Genomic DNA, 16,123 nt, shown 5'->3' on the forward strand with positions numbered 1-16,123 from the left:
GTATCTCGTGCTATGATACCAGGCCATGCTTCCAAGCAGTGACTGAGTGACATATGGATTCTTAATAAAACAGGGTACATGTTAGCTAATGTATATAAATTTAAGAACAATACAAGAATTTAGCGCCCGTCCTGGGTGAGAAACCAGAATAGAGCTCACAAACTTTTAATGTCAAATGAACATTGAAAAAAATATCCCCATACATGCTTGCCATGCAACTGAACCTACTCCATGCAAATCAGCTCTACAACAAAAAAAAACCGGGTGAAGATTCAAATGAAACTGAAGTGATTGAACTCAACTCTCAGATATTTTCTGTTTTTGCAAAATAATTTGTTGTTAGAACACAGGTTTACTGTAATGAGATGCATTTCTGAATTATAAATATAACTTAAAGATACAATTTATCTTATTCACTACATTGATCTTTCTATTCAATCAGCCTACTTTTTACTGATCATTGCACATCATGTGGGTAATGCATCAAAAAAGCAAAAATCTGACAAAAAGGGTATGGTTGTGAGGTAAAGGACATATATACTTTTACGAATTATACTTGCTTGGGGGGCAAAATTGTCAAAAATGCATGCAAAAATACTTGAATAGGGTATAGATTTTACAAATGGATAAAACTTGTTCAGGGTGGGTTTGTAACAGCTGTGGTCATGCGTGTGAACACTAATATAGTTAAGTGACCCTTCTGGGCTGGGGCCTTGGCTTTGGGCACTTGTTCAGTGCAACCAACCTGCCTATGCAGTACACAACACACACTTTAAAAAAATCTTAAATAAAATATCACTTTTGTAACCAAAAATACTTATTTCCATATTGTTGTGATTTATTTTTCATTAGTAACTTGGGGATCTGAATCATCACTGACAAAATAATCTCATCAGTAATCTGTCTTTATCTACTCGTGAAATGGGAACCAGCTATGGAAAATTCTCCAGAATGATACATGCTGATTCCCATTTCCACAAGTAAATAAAGACAGTGCTCAGCTTACGAGTGAGATTTAGCTCTTAGAATCATCACTCACGAAATAAATCTCACTCACTAGTAAACTAGGTTACTCTACTCTTCAAAATGGGAACCAGCATGTACAAGGCCCATATAATTTCTATTACTATTTTTTAGCAAAATTAATGTATGAATGTATTCATGGAATGGCCCCATCTCGTTTATGTAATAATATCGAAATGGTTTGTGAAAGACATGATGTTAGAACACGTAATTATAATACACTAAATTTTGTTCCCCCTAAACTTAATATTGAATGCTTCAAGAAATCTTCTATGTTCTCCGCCGCACGGGCCTTGAAATAAGCACCTGTGAGCCGGGGGCAATTTTTTTTTTAAATTGCCCCTGGCTCACGGGCTTTTTACAGGAACCGGGGGCAATTTTCTGGAACCAGGGGCAATCTAAAAAAAAAATATATACCTGTATATAACGGTGAACCACACCGCAAATTTGTTTATAGTATAAAGCGCAGCTCCTGCAATTTTTTAATTAGTAAATGAATAGCATATGCTAAGTATTAGGCTTATTCAAACATTTAAGAAATCAGATTTAAATGTTTAAGTGTTTTGACACCCTCACTCCACATCCCCTTTACAACCACACACACATGGGCTTATTTATTTTTCGTCTTTAATGAATCATGATCAATGAACCCCCCCCCCAAAAAAAAAATCTAAATAAATGAATGAAATAAAAATAAAAAAAGAGAGAGAGAGATGGAGAAAGAGAATTCAGATCAAATAATAAATTTAGAAAAAAAAAAATTAAGGTTTTTTTATGGTTTGAATCATGGGAGTGGGTGAGTGTTTGTGTGTGATTGTGGCTGTGAGGTGCACTTGGATTGCATATAAATTATGTTAAAGAAATTAAGAAACGAAATCAATAAATAACTCAGTCTATTCAAATTCCAGCACATAGCCACAGGCTATGTACATGTATTGTAGGTTCACGTACCTTAAGTTTTTCACAAGTTATTTGAAAACGCAGATCTCCACAGAAAATGCCTTTCATTCTGGGAGAGTCTGAATTCGGTGAAAATGTATTCATTAATAACTAAAATATTCATCACAATGAAGAAATCATAAAGTTTTTTGACAGTTTTCAAAAATTAACATGAAATCTAAACTCTATCTCAAACGGAAAATCACCATCACTTAGGCCATTACTGATAGAATTCTCACCCAGAGCTCTGGCAGACATGAGCTCAAAACTGGCTTGCTAACACCACACTCAAGTGCACGCGGCGTCCTCCTATTTTTTTTTTTTAGATGGAGCCTTGTTAGATTATTTATTGTCTGATATTTACCCCTCTCCAGGAAAGAAATTAAAAAGCTACAATTCACAACTATAAGCTAAGTTATTTTGGATTATTAAGGCTCCGTTTTGACAAGCAAGGTCGGCGACTGTGAGGATAAAAGACTTGCACATCGTATGTGCTGTGAACAGGGATTTATCTCCTGTGCAATTCGAATTACTATATCACAGAATTGTGATGTCCCGACTGGAAATGTGTGCATTAGAAATTGCACATGGTGAAGTATGGAAAACCGCTACCGGAAGAACGCGCTCACATGTATTACAGGAAAAAAAAAGACGGACGTAGCTCACTTTTTATGGTACAGAAAAAAAAGACGCACTTGGCAATTTTAAACTGTGTTTATCGTAAATTGAAAGTTATTTGATTTTGGCTTTACAGATATTTAAATTACATGTATGATATGGCTTCATTGCTCACTCACGGCGGGCGCAATTACCTGGAAAATATTTGCGCCCGGTCGTCAAAATTTTGATGATTTTGGGGCTTCATGGGCGCAATTGATGGCGTTATGAGCGCGAATTTGCGCTCAGCGCCCACTTATTTCAAGGCTTGTCCGCCGCACGGGTCTGGAACAATTTACCAGATTCACTTAAGAATGCAGTTTCAGTAAATTCTTTCAAATTATCCTTTAAAAAAATGTATTTCCTATGATACCATGTCAATTCTTGACTCACAATGGCTGTCACAATCACTGAGCATATGAATGCATCTCTATTCTTCACCTCTCCTTACTTTTCATGTTACCATGGTTAATACCGATATTCCTATACTTTTAAGTTCTTTCCAGATAGTATTAGTAATTCAATGATTTTGTCCATAATAACCCTTACTTATATTTCATTTGTTGTAATATACAATTCCCTTATTCCTCTTTAACATTGTTGTCATGTTGCTATTATTTGTAATGATCTTAACCCTTTGATATTTTATAGTTTACATTTATAACTGATTGCCATTGTATCACTTAATTTTCTATAATGCCATAATTATTTCATTGTTCAGTGTTTTTATCAGCGAATAAATTATACAATTAGTATAGTAGTATTAGAATGACATGAATGAGGCATCACACACACAATACATTAAATCACATAACATTTGATTCTAAAGATAAGCCCTAATGCCACTGCAGTCTAATGCCTAAACTGAAAATAAGTTAAGTTCTTTCCTTTTTTGAAGGAAATTAGACGAGTCACTCTCAGTCTCACTTCTCAGTCAGTGCGCCAGCACTCGAAGCTTGAAAAGAAAGGTGTCACGTCGTGACTGTCTTGTTGTGAAAAAGTGTCCAGTGGAAAATAGGAACTGGTTCCCAATTTCATGATAATGCCGAATATATTGACAACGTTGACTCTTCCAGCGCAAACACTTTCGAGCTAGCTCTGCGGTGCGGAAGAGAGCTGCACCAATGTGAGCGTATGGGACTGAAGTAGGCCTAGATAGGCCTAATATTTTACTGTTATTTAACTTTAACGTTAAGCAGGTAGTTTCCAGTTTACAGGAACGCTAAGTCAAAATCTTACTCGTCTTACGGTTCCCAAGTGCCTTATCAATATAAAATTAACTCTTTAAAAGACAGAAAATGGCATAATGATGATAAATACATGTAACTTACATCCGCATATTCAGCAGGCTTTTGTTTTTAATTGTTCCGATCGCTTCTTGAACGTTCCTTTTTCAAGGCCCTATATAAACAAGGTTGCGACACCGGAAGTTGCCGTCATTTGCTCATGGAGCTTTTCAATAGTTCCAAACTCACCGAAGTTTGTGTACAAAGTCTATGAGGGAGATTTTTCGACAGCAAATTTCAGGTAATTACAATTGTTATTAAGAAAAACAAAATGATAGTTTTTAACGAGAATTTTATTTGCTTCATTTTGATATGATTGGTTTGCAATAATTTTGAAATTTAACATGCTTTTTTACTAATTTTTAATAGTTCCAAGGCGTAAACATGACAGTAGAGATACGGTATGGGACTGGCAACCGTAGCCGGCAGTGCGGGTGGCTCAGTAGCCCGATATACGCTGTGGTTGTGTTTCCTGACGGGTTGGGTGTCCGGACTCCTGACATCTCCTTTCAATTTTGAAAAGTTTACAAGCAATGTCTTTGATTTTTTTTAGCACAGAATGTAAGAAAATATTATAAAGAACAAATAATGATGATGATAAGCATTATTCAATCTATATTTTTTGCTTATTTTCCTGAGAAGTGAGATAAAATATAAAAAAACAAGTGAGATAAACTTAAGTTCACAGCAAGCCTACATTTTTCAGTGCCCGGACACCAAACCCCTCATTGATGTTCCACAGATCTATAACAAATTTTCCTGAAAATGAATCCCAAATTTTCTGAAATTCATAGACAATTCCTGGAATTTTCCATTTTGATTATTAATGAAAATCTGGCAATAATAATTAATACAGCTACAGTGAGCCTAAATTTGGTCCAAGATAGAAGTGACCAAATCAAGAAATTAAACATTTGTTCATCATGTTCTCTTGAAAAATAGAAAAAAAGATTACAAAATGACGAGCGCAGAAAATTTTGAGCTTCAACGACGGAGCCTATGTCTGGATCAGGAGGAAGATCTAATGTTAGATCTAAATCTTTGTAAAATATTACATGAATATTAAGTTGCTACTGTAAATTGTCATTTAATTGTAATCATGGGCAGATCCAGGATTTTCCAAAAGGGGAGGCACATTTTCGTGAGGAAAAAACTGACATGCAGGACTTCACTTTCAAAGGGGGGGGGGGCACTCATTCAATGAACAAGGTTATGATATAACCTTGTTCTCAGTTATAATTTATATCTCCATGTGTGACAAAATAATGGTGGCAATGTTTGGCTTATCTCTTTTTCTTTGGGGCAAATGCTTGATTTTTTTAAAGCGACAGTTTCCATTAGACCTGTTAATTCATACTGCTTGGCTCTTATTTAAATTTGATTCTTTATATCATTTTTTCTTAATTAAAAATAGAGATCAAAAAATGAAAAATTTTCTTGCCATATTACTTTCCACCAATAGAGGGCGTACACAAAAATATGCCCAAAATTCAAGTTTTTGAGCGCTCTGGTGAATAAAAAAATTATTCCCACATTACTAATGATAAATAAATTAAAACTATGAAAATTAGTAATTTTGGTCACAAAGGTGATATTTTAATGATTTTTTAGAGTGTGTGCTCTATACAGCATTGGCATACCATAGTCCTACCTGTAGATTCTCCACAGGCCAGATGGTAGCAGTGAACAAGGGGGGGGATAGGGGCACACTTCTGCATTTCTACATTACAATTTTTAATTTTGCTTCTCAAGGGGCCCCCTCGTAATTTTTGGATTTTCCTGAATTTCCTGGAATTTTTTTCATTCTGGAACCTTTCCTGGAAAAAGTAAAAATTTCTTGAATTTCGGGAAGAGTGGAAGCACCCCATCCACTTGCACCATCCAACAACTCTTTCTGTCTTGAGTCTATGCAACATTCACAATGCACACTCAAAAATTCAGATCCATTCAGTTATTTGTTTTCATTCTAGACTTAGAAATCTTTTTTTTTTATTCACAAGAGTGCTCAAAAAACTTTTAATTTTGAGCATATTTTTGTGAGGCCCTCTGTGACTGATGCAGATCTTCATCTCCACAGACTCTTTTTAATCTGTTTTTAATTAGAAAAAAATTTATAAATTTCAAGAATTCAATTTAGTTTTGTGCCAAGGCATTTTTTTATGATGATGAATTCACTGTATAGTCAAAATTGACTGTTCCAAAATATCAAGTATTCATCCAGTCTGGATCAAGAGAAAATTGACACAGGTTACTAACTGCAGACAAGGTTATCACAACCTTGTGATAAAAGTGGTGTTAGACCATATGGATGTTATCACAACCTTGTAGTATTGGACAAGTGCCCCCATCATACCACTAGTTGCATGTCCGGACAGGTTGGGTATCTAGACCAAAAATTTCTTCGACTAGGCCAAGTAATTTGAAATGGTTAGGAATTAAAATAAATTCTTTTTAGTTTTTCAAAGAAACTTTAAAGGCCTAATTTAGCATACATGTACATGTAGACCCCTACTCTGTTGATATGTATGGTGTGATAAGTAATTACAAAAGCCAATGATAATACATGCTTAGTTGACAAGATACGGTAATCATTGATGCACCAAACTTATCTAAGTTAGATCTAAATGTAGATTTTTTTTCAATTTGATTGTGGACAATTATATAGGCCCTAATTGCTGCTGATCTGTTTTGGATGAGAGGAACTCCTGGATAAGCCTGTAAGCTGTGTAAGTATGATTGTTTGATTTCCATCATGATAGTAATAAGATGTGATTATATTACATACATGTAGGGCTACATTGTGCAATCATTCTTTCTTATTTTCTTGAAATCTTCTCCTTTAAATCTTGCATCATGTATCATTCCGCCTGTCTTCTGACCGCATTTTGTGCAATGTTGGATGAGTTCGACTCTCATGAAGTTCCAAATTTAAATTAAGAACTTTCATTGGTGGCAACAGCATAAAATGAGGGTTAATCTCTCTCTCTACCTCTTGTTTCTTTTATTTCATATTTAGTGTACATGTAACGATAATATAGTTGGATCATGCGTTAATTTAGATAGTTGTAAAGAGGTTGTGTTATTAAGCAAATACATTTTAATGCCAATATGAACTTTATATGGCATTGGATGAGTGAGGTGTCATGGCCGCATTAGTATGCAGGCACAGACCGAATGAAACTTGTTCTAAGTGTGGCTCCACATAAAGACTAGCACATACAAAACTTGCTGTCTGAGTGGGGGCTTTCAGTACACAAGGCATGAGTAGGACGACAAGAACACACTTGTCGAAACGTCAAGATTGGGTGGTCCTTTTCAGGACCAACATTTGCCCAAGAAAGATATATGATGACCGTGAAACCTCCTACACTATCTCAGATGTTTTTTGCTACACTATTCTTCTTCGCCATGGAAACTTCCAGAAGTTACAACATCTGAGATGGTGAAGAGATTGAAGATTTTTTGTCTAGAAGATGTGCAAAGCATTGGCAGTGCAGAAATGAAAGTAATATTAAAAAAAAAGGAAGCTACATGCAAACCAACTGGATTACTAAACTCATTTGTCCATGTACTGACACCATGAAAGCATTTAGGGTTATCACTGGTCAGTGATGTTCGAATATGCCTCGTGAGAATTGAACTCACCCAGTACACAACAAAGAGTTTATAGCCAAATTGGTACTAGGCTAGACAGAAATAACCATTTCCGGGGATTTATTTAAAAATTTCTGACACTTTACAAAGTGAGAGAAGCCAATGCAGTTCAGCAAGACAACTAAATACAGATATTAATGCTTTTGGTCTAGTACTGTACTAGGCCTACTTGGGTATTTCACATTCCTTCAGAATAGTTTCAGTTTTTTAGTTTTACATCACGGTGGCAACTATAAGGATAACCCTGGCCTGTATCATATGAAAATAAAATAAAGCATGTTGATCTCGAGAGCACCGAGGTGTATGTACTTATAAGGCATTGAAGTAGTATAAAATCCAAAGAACACCATGGTATGTTTTTACAGGGCACAAAGGGTAGAAATATTAAGAACGCTATGAAAAATTCTGTAGCGATAGGAATATAAGGGGAAACTAGCACTAGCCTTATTCTGGTGACAACTGAAAAGACCACTTGTAAAATTTTATGATATGAATAACCTAACATGATTCTCATTTAGTAAACCTTGTGCTGTGTGGTGACTGAAATGAATAAATATTTATTTACTTTTTTTATGTTCTTTTCATCTAAACTGGTACTTCATTATTTGATACAGTCCTGGTTGTAAATTCATTTTATGCATTGGCTCCAAAATAAATTGACTTCTTGAAATTAATTTTGTTCTTATTAAAAATAAGGTTAGTGGAATTGAATATCTGCATCCTGCACAGCACTTATCTCACGTTCCATCAATTAATAGGCAATATATGTTTCATCTTCAAAATCTAAATTCACAAGGTTGATTCAAATTGTCAAAGTTGATTTTAATATTAAATGAACGTAATTCCCAATCAAGGATACCAATAATCTTTCTTATAACGTTTGCATACATTTTTTGCCAGTAAATTTTGGCATGTTTATTTTAACTCACTGCATGTAGATCTAGATCTAATGTTTATAGATCTATTTGGTATTATTAATAGATCTAGTAACATTTTTTGCTGTTCTTTTATATAATAGGGCCACATGGAAAACCAACAAATTGATGATATGTGCCGCCCTGTGGCCTATTTAAATATCAGAAATCAAAAATAAATAATTAAGGACCCACTCAAAATCAACTCAAACTAAAGTCAAGCACAAAGATATCCTCAAATCATTCATGTTTTTGAGTGCATTGGTAAAAAAAAACAAATTCAGCTAAATTTACAACGGCACAAAATTTACAATAAGAATTTAGGATATAAAACTAGTATTTATGGCACCACATAACATACCGGTACATCTCACCTGTCGCTCTCCAAACGGCCCGTGGGGGACCAGCAGAAGCTTTCATCCAGCCCGACAGTTCCGGGGAAAATTAGTGCAGCGTCCCGCTCGCTACAGCAGCAGTGAGCATTTAACGGCGTGCGACGACCTCGGTTGCCATTTTTCAAATCAACGATATTTCACGTATTTTGTTATAAGATCGTACAAATTTGATAAATTTAGGTGGTCGCTAATATTTTAATATGAATGTGCAGCGTTAAAATAAATTTCTAACGTCAATTTCCGATATAATTATAAAAAATGATTCAAAATTTTGCACGCATTTCCAATGGTAGCAGTCGACAAAAAGGCCCGGTTGGAACTATTCGAGATCCTTCAAATTTGACCTTTGACCCCTGTTGTCGCAATCTTGTTTATATAGGGCCTTGTTCTTTCAGGGGGTGGAAACTCCGCTTCTGCATCCGGTCAGAATTGAAGAAAATTTTGGAGGGTCAAAAGTGCACACTGCTCCCATTTTACATGTACAAGCCAATGGACACCGCCACTGTTTTGGTACACCAGCGAAATGGAGGCGTGGTCATACAACGTCCTTCGCGCATAGCGTAAAAATATGTAAATTAGCATTTGGTCACTAATTAGCATAATGCGCGACCTGATTTAATATCGTTGGTGTCTGTGATTATAATAAATCATGCCACTCATTCATTCTTAAGTAATCTTATTTTTATTTATTTATTTGTTCTTGCCTGTCACGATTATTACTGCACCTTTGATTTATTTTAGCTGCAAGTTGACAGTATCTTTGCTAAGGCAATAACTGGAAACTTTATGGGAGGGAATTTAATTGAGCTTGATTTGCCCTCTTTTCATACCATTTTCATTCTACTAATTACATTCACTTTTTATATTACAGAAGAGGTTCCCAAAGAAATTGTTGCCATTATATTTTTTCCCTTAAATCTTGTGTTCCTTGCATGGTTGACAATAATGGTTGAATGTAATTACTATGACATCTCTTATGTTTATGAAACCCTTATTTATTTTTCAATCTTTTCTTTTTATTACAGAAAACGAAATGAACCTTTATTTCATAATTTGAACAAAATAATTAGAACAAATCAAATTCTTTTACACAATTATTGTACAGTCTCCAATATAGGTCCTATTATGAATAGCAGTGGGGAGCACTTAATTTAAATGGCGACTCAGTTCTTTGTCATTATCATATATCAATATAGGCAATGACCCAAGTACAATATTTTAGGGAGATTCTCAAAATTATCTAGGCAAGAGAGCAAACCGATCATAGGCTATTTCTTTTTTAATTTTCAACTGGAAATGAATTTTAATAAGGAAAGAAAAATATGTTTAATATAAATGTTCCAAATCTTTTAGAATTAATTCCCCCGCTCCCGTATTCCCATCATGAACAGTAAGGTCTTGTAATTGCTTCTTCCAAAACAAAATGAACTTTCACTAACTGCCCCCCCCCCCCATCTGATCTCCTGCCCCTTCTCTCTCTCTCTCTCTCATTTTTCAGAAACTGACACACACAACTATGCATAAAGGCAAACAATTCTGTCAATTTACTCCTTTCCCACTCTGATCCTTATTTCTGATCCTTATTTCTCTTGAAGAATATTTCAATTAACTGCTGTTTGCTCTCATGATGTCACAGTAGCATCATCACATTTCAGTACAGAGTGTAACAACTTGTGCCATTTGTGCATAAAACAATGCGGTAGCATTATATCATCACAATTTAAATGAATCAAAATGACCAAGATCAGATAATTCAATTCAAATTCAACATGTTTATTAAGGAATCCATTTTCTAAAACATTGAAAATAACATAACAATAATAATTAGAGTCTACCAAACATTAAATATATTTAAAAAAAAATAAAGGATTAAGTACATTTTTCTACACTTAAGTCAAAATGTACAATGTTCATTAAAATTTCATTCAAAAGATGTCGATGAGCCTAATAGTTAATATGAGGGATGCATCCAGGATTTCATAAAAAGAGCTTAAAAATCTGTGATATTCTGTTTACTTATTTTTCCACAAGTTTGTCACTCAAAAAAAATTGTAAATTCCTTCCAGATTTGGTGACAAGAAATATTCTACTGATGTGAAATATTCTACTGATGTTAGAGCACTCCTCATAAAAAAAAGGGGGGGCATTCCAGATTCTCCCTAAAGAGTGCCTTTCGCAATCAATACATTAGTGAATCATTCACAAAATTTGATGTTTACTGTCACTGTGTTTAGAATTCAATCTATTTAAAAAATAGTTTATTTATACATAATTTTACTGAGGTAACCCATTTCAAAAAATTTTTAAAAAGTAAGATTACATTAAATGCAACTTAAAATCCCTACATAATTATTCAAGCATTATGAAGACTTGCAATAACTTTGTCCAAGCCCGTTGCAGCTACCATAAAAACCTTGATTTCTTGCTCAGCCCTGTTACCATGGTAATTGTCATAGTGACAAGATTACAATAGTAATAACTCGTTTATGAAATGAGGTCCGGGTGGGTGTTTCATAAAGCTGTTCGTAAGACAAGAACGACTTTAAGAACGACTGGTGATCCTTTCTTTTGGTAAATGGTATACACCATAGGCGTTGGTTTAGCGCGTAAGAAAGGATCACCAGTCGTTCTTAAAGTCACTCTTAACTTACGAACAGCTTTATGAAACGGCCCCCGGGAGTGATACTAAAATTATTTCTTAATCCTCTCATCACCTTTATTTACATTTATCTACGCATGATTTTTATTTCAAAATATAAATTTTTGTCTTGTATACAATAGGCCTTTAAACTGGAAATTATATTTAATTTCACGAAAACTACTAACTTCTACTACAGTAGAAGTATTAAATATCGATAAAAGGTGATACATTTGCCCATTGGAAAAAAAAATCTCTTACTTGTATTTTGTGTGAAATTGTGTATACATTAATGTCATTGCCCGCTGATGAACCTGAACTTGTACTGCATTCTTTTCTACAGATGTGCAGTTTAAAGAACATTCAATGCTTTGTTGATATATCTATTCAAATTAATTTGAAGTAACTACTTATAAGCTTGGCCTTCATATTTCTTCCACCTTGGTACTTGTTGTGATACCAGTACTTAAACAGCTTGGGTAGTGGGAAACCTGCATTGTAAAAAATAGAGAAAGAACAAAATGAGCTGCTGATGTGAATTAATTTTACTCATCTAGTCAAGTTTTATTAAGAAGATTTAAACTCTCTTTAATACTTTTGTCACTTTTGTCCTACATCCAGATAAATTGATATATCAATATAACTATTTACTGTAGGTTTTGATAATGAAGAGTGCAAATTAATTCAAATATTCATCAGATGATAACTGTTAATATCATGTTTTTTTATGTACATGTACATAGACAGAAGGTATGGTTGGTGAAAATGGAAATACTGGTGAATCTGAATTCAAGCAAATATTAACTATCAATGGAGCTTTAATTTTACATATCTTATCTTGATTCAGCTCAATTGGCCATACACCCCCTCCCCCAAAAGAGTGAATATTTATTTATTTACAGTAGACTACTTTTTTGGGGGGAATGAGCTTAGATACAGCCTGTATTATTATTAAAACAACAAGCATACCTTGCAATTTTCCAATTCAGATGTCCTGTTCCTCATTAGAGTGTAACTCACACTTGCTGATCTGCATGGTTCTCAATTCTGTCCCTCTGACCGGGTGTGAACTGCTAAGATCTTGGTCCTATTGAATCTGCAATAAAATTTTTTTTAGTTTGAGAGTATTAGAGACAAATAAAACTACTCTTCTTAAACAATATTAAAAAATTTTCCAGCTGCCCATATCATTGGCCTATGAATATTCCAAACTAAATTATCTGGTCCAAAAACTTCATTCTCTCTATCATAAAGTTTCACAGAGAGGCATACGCATACCAGGTACCCGACTGTTTATTAAAGTAAAATGATTCTAACCACATATTGCTCCAGCTGTATAGCTGAATCAGGACCTGGTCTCTGTTGGTCCTGTATATAACTAAAGAATCACATCACATTTGAATGAAACAAACACTAAGAACTTTTTCAGAATACCACCCCAGGCCCTGCCCAGGGCATCCTGTTCAAATAGAAACTTGATTTACGTCTAAGTCATTTCATTCAAATCTAGCACAAAATCAATTGAATTTCATTCATGATTACTCTGAAGTAAAAAGTTTCTGAATAAAAGAAGCTGCTGAGAATTATAATTATTCATATGAAGAGGAAATAGCGTGGACGGACTAGGCCTAAACTTCAACTTTCAAGCTTGAAGTTTGGGCCTAGGCCTAGTCCGTCCCCGCTATATTCATACCCCATGACTACATCGACAATCTCGCTATCCGGCTAGCACTGCATGCACCGCCGATATCAAGGCCTGACCAAAATCACAATTTGTCGTTACTAAAACAGGAGGTCGGAAACAAGTCCACATCTACCCCTGATAATTGACAATAAAACTGAAATACATATTTACTTTTTGCCTAAATGAAGCATTCCGATGAAGGTCTACGACAAAATGAAATGGTAAGTTAGGCCTATCTTTTTGAGAAACTCAGTGACAGATGATTTATTTGGAAGTCAGGCAAAAGACATGGGAGTGTATGGAAATGGAGGTTTACGTAGTAAAGTAATACGGGATGGCCCGAACCCCGGCAAACACATCACCATTGCAAGTGAGATCAAAACATGAAAATGATCTTAACTTACTTTTATTCTTATGGAATGTCATTAAATCAATATTGATGTTCCCTCCAAGATTTTCTGCTCCAATGAAGTTCACCCAGAAATCACGATTTCGAAGATCAATTCTATAAACAGATGATTAGTCGAGCTATTTCGTTGTAGAAACTGGAAATTCGCAGAGTCCAAAAGAACAACACTTCGCACAGATCTCGTGGGGAATTGTGGGAAGGAAAAACGTGTTTAATTCCTTAGGATATGAATAAAACATTAGCGTCTTAGCCAATCATAGAAGTGCATTTTGCGTAATTTGACGTCATTCTCATGAATTAAACATTGACCCTCCAAAAACACCCTTCAAATTGTCCGCCGGCAGCCATATTGGCTGTGTACAAAACCTATGGGAAATAAAAGCGCGCGAAAAGAGTTACCTCTCTAGCTCCCTTCGGGAGCTTACGTATACGTAAGATCGTATCTCTGTGTGTTCTTTTTGCACCTGCGCCCTCTAACGGTGCGCCGCTTTGCGCCCCCCCAAAAAAAAAATTGATGCAGAGGTTCGAGGATACTCCCGGGTCACGTCTTTCGGATAGTGACGTTAAATGTCGGTCCCAGACGTAAATAGTCATATCGGATTGATGCACGTCTGAGAAAAAAAAAACAACTCAAAACACACACACGCACACTTCGAGGTAGATACAAGCTTATTTTGTCCACCTTTCATATCCATTATTCTTTCCTCGGCCCTGAGGGATTTTAGTTATACCAGTGCGAGTGTAAAAAAAAATGACACCTCACAAATTCCCATTAAAGGAAAAATATGACAAGAGCACATAATTATAATCTAAGGCCGGAAAGAGCATTTTCTCTCCAATAATTAATTTTGATACCATTAAGTGTTATGTCTTCGCTCTTGGATAATTAGTACCGGTAGGTATTTCTTTGCAGTGATGTATTTTGTTTTACTTGCTCCCAAGTAAGATATGACTCAAATTAATGATGTTATGATCCTCCAAGGGTTGCATTAAAATCCATTGCAAAACACTTTTTCAATAATTATCATAAACAGTTTGGTATCCGAGTCGATTCTCAAGTTAATTTTATTGAAAAGGGTTTTGCAAATTATAGTTATAAACTCATGCAGAATTATAACATTGACATCTGGATTCATTCATTGCAGCCGTGCATGCCTTTCTTTGACGTAAATCGAATTTTACATCACAGTAAACAAAAAAAATACCCCTTGACTATAATATCCAAGCTTTAACACATAACAGATAAATATGGTATCAAATTATTTGGAATAAGATACTCTTTAAAGCCATATATATATAGGTGTTCATTCGATATTTTCTCCAGCTTAAATCGAGGGTTTCTGAGGTGTCCAGTTCTCAGTTCATTTTTTTTTACTCACATATGGTACGGGACTATAGGCTTACCATGAAAGATACACATTGCTTGACCAGTGGAGTTATGGTCCAAAAATTTAGAAGGGTCATGTGTGGCTTATTGGGTATTATCAAAGTTGCGAGCGAAGCGAGCGAGCCATATAATAATTTGATCAATCTCATGGGCTTTCAAGAGATAATATTGACAAGTTTGCCTTTGCCCAACGATCTGTTCCTTAATGGAATAACCTCCCTTATCAAATAGTAAGCATAAATGCAAGGTCGCTTGACAGCTTCCCAAATCTGCAAAACCACTTTGAAAATGATGCATCCTTATATTTCACCTTCGAGAGGTAGGCAACAGTTAGAGCACTTTGAATATTATTACAGAAGAATCCCGTGCTCTAATTCCAAGCAGGGGCGGATCCAGCTTTCGCCAATAGGGGGGGGGGCCGAAAATATTTTCATCAAAATTTTTCTCGATTAGCCGCTATAATCTGACTTTTTGTTGGTTTTTCAGGGGGTAGTCCTAACTAAAGACTGAAGTTTTAAATATATGTTAGTTTTTATTGTTATAAACAAGATAAGGTATCTCATGTGGTCTTAATATATAATGCGAGCGCGAAGCGCGAGCTAAAATTCTTTGATATTTTATGTCCTTAGAACTGAAGATTCTGAGCAGTTTTTATAATCATGAAAAACAGATAAGTATCCAACTAAAGAATGCGAGCGCGAAGCGCGAGCCGAAATTTGATTATAGTAACGTGAAAAGGGACTCAATTAGGACTGTTTCTAGTGATTAATGAAGAGGATATCAGCAATAAATAATGAGAGTGCGAAGCTCGAGCTCAAAATTTTTGATATTCCGACCTGAAAACTGGACTGTCTAAGCGCGTTTTTATTTAAATAAAGAACAAGCTGTGTGTCTCAAGCAATTAAATGCGAGCGCGAGCATATGAGCTTAATTTTTTGATATACTGACATGATAAAAGAGCATTTTGACAAATTTTGGAAAGAATTTCCAAAGAAGATAGGTATCTCACAAATCAAACAATGCGAGCGCGCAGCGCGAGCTGAGAATTTTGATATAACAATTTGTGTAAATCAAACAAAATAATGAAAGCTTGATGTGAAAATTGATTTCAGAAGTGGATATAATAGGAAGTGTCAT

General features: G+C 35.1%; 1 long non-coding RNA gene across 1 annotated transcript; it reads right to left on the reverse strand.

The window, feature by feature from the left end:
- Window positions 1–11,721: 11,721 nt before the first annotated feature.
- On the reverse strand, window positions 11,722–14,041 carry LOC121409556. The gene is made up of 3 exons (XR_005969176.1): window positions 13,595–14,041; window positions 12,476–12,602; window positions 11,722–11,997 (listed from the first exon to the last, which is right to left on the reverse strand). It is a non-coding gene; the product is annotated as an uncharacterized LOC121409556 (long non-coding RNA).
- Between the last annotated feature and the right edge of the window lie 2,082 nt (window positions 14,042–16,123).

Source organism: Lytechinus variegatus, chromosome 2 (genome assembly GCF_018143015.1).
Source record: "Lytechinus variegatus isolate NC3 chromosome 2, Lvar_3.0, whole genome shotgun sequence".
Lineage (NCBI taxonomy): Eukaryota > Metazoa > Echinodermata > Echinoidea > Temnopleuroida > Toxopneustidae > Lytechinus > Lytechinus variegatus.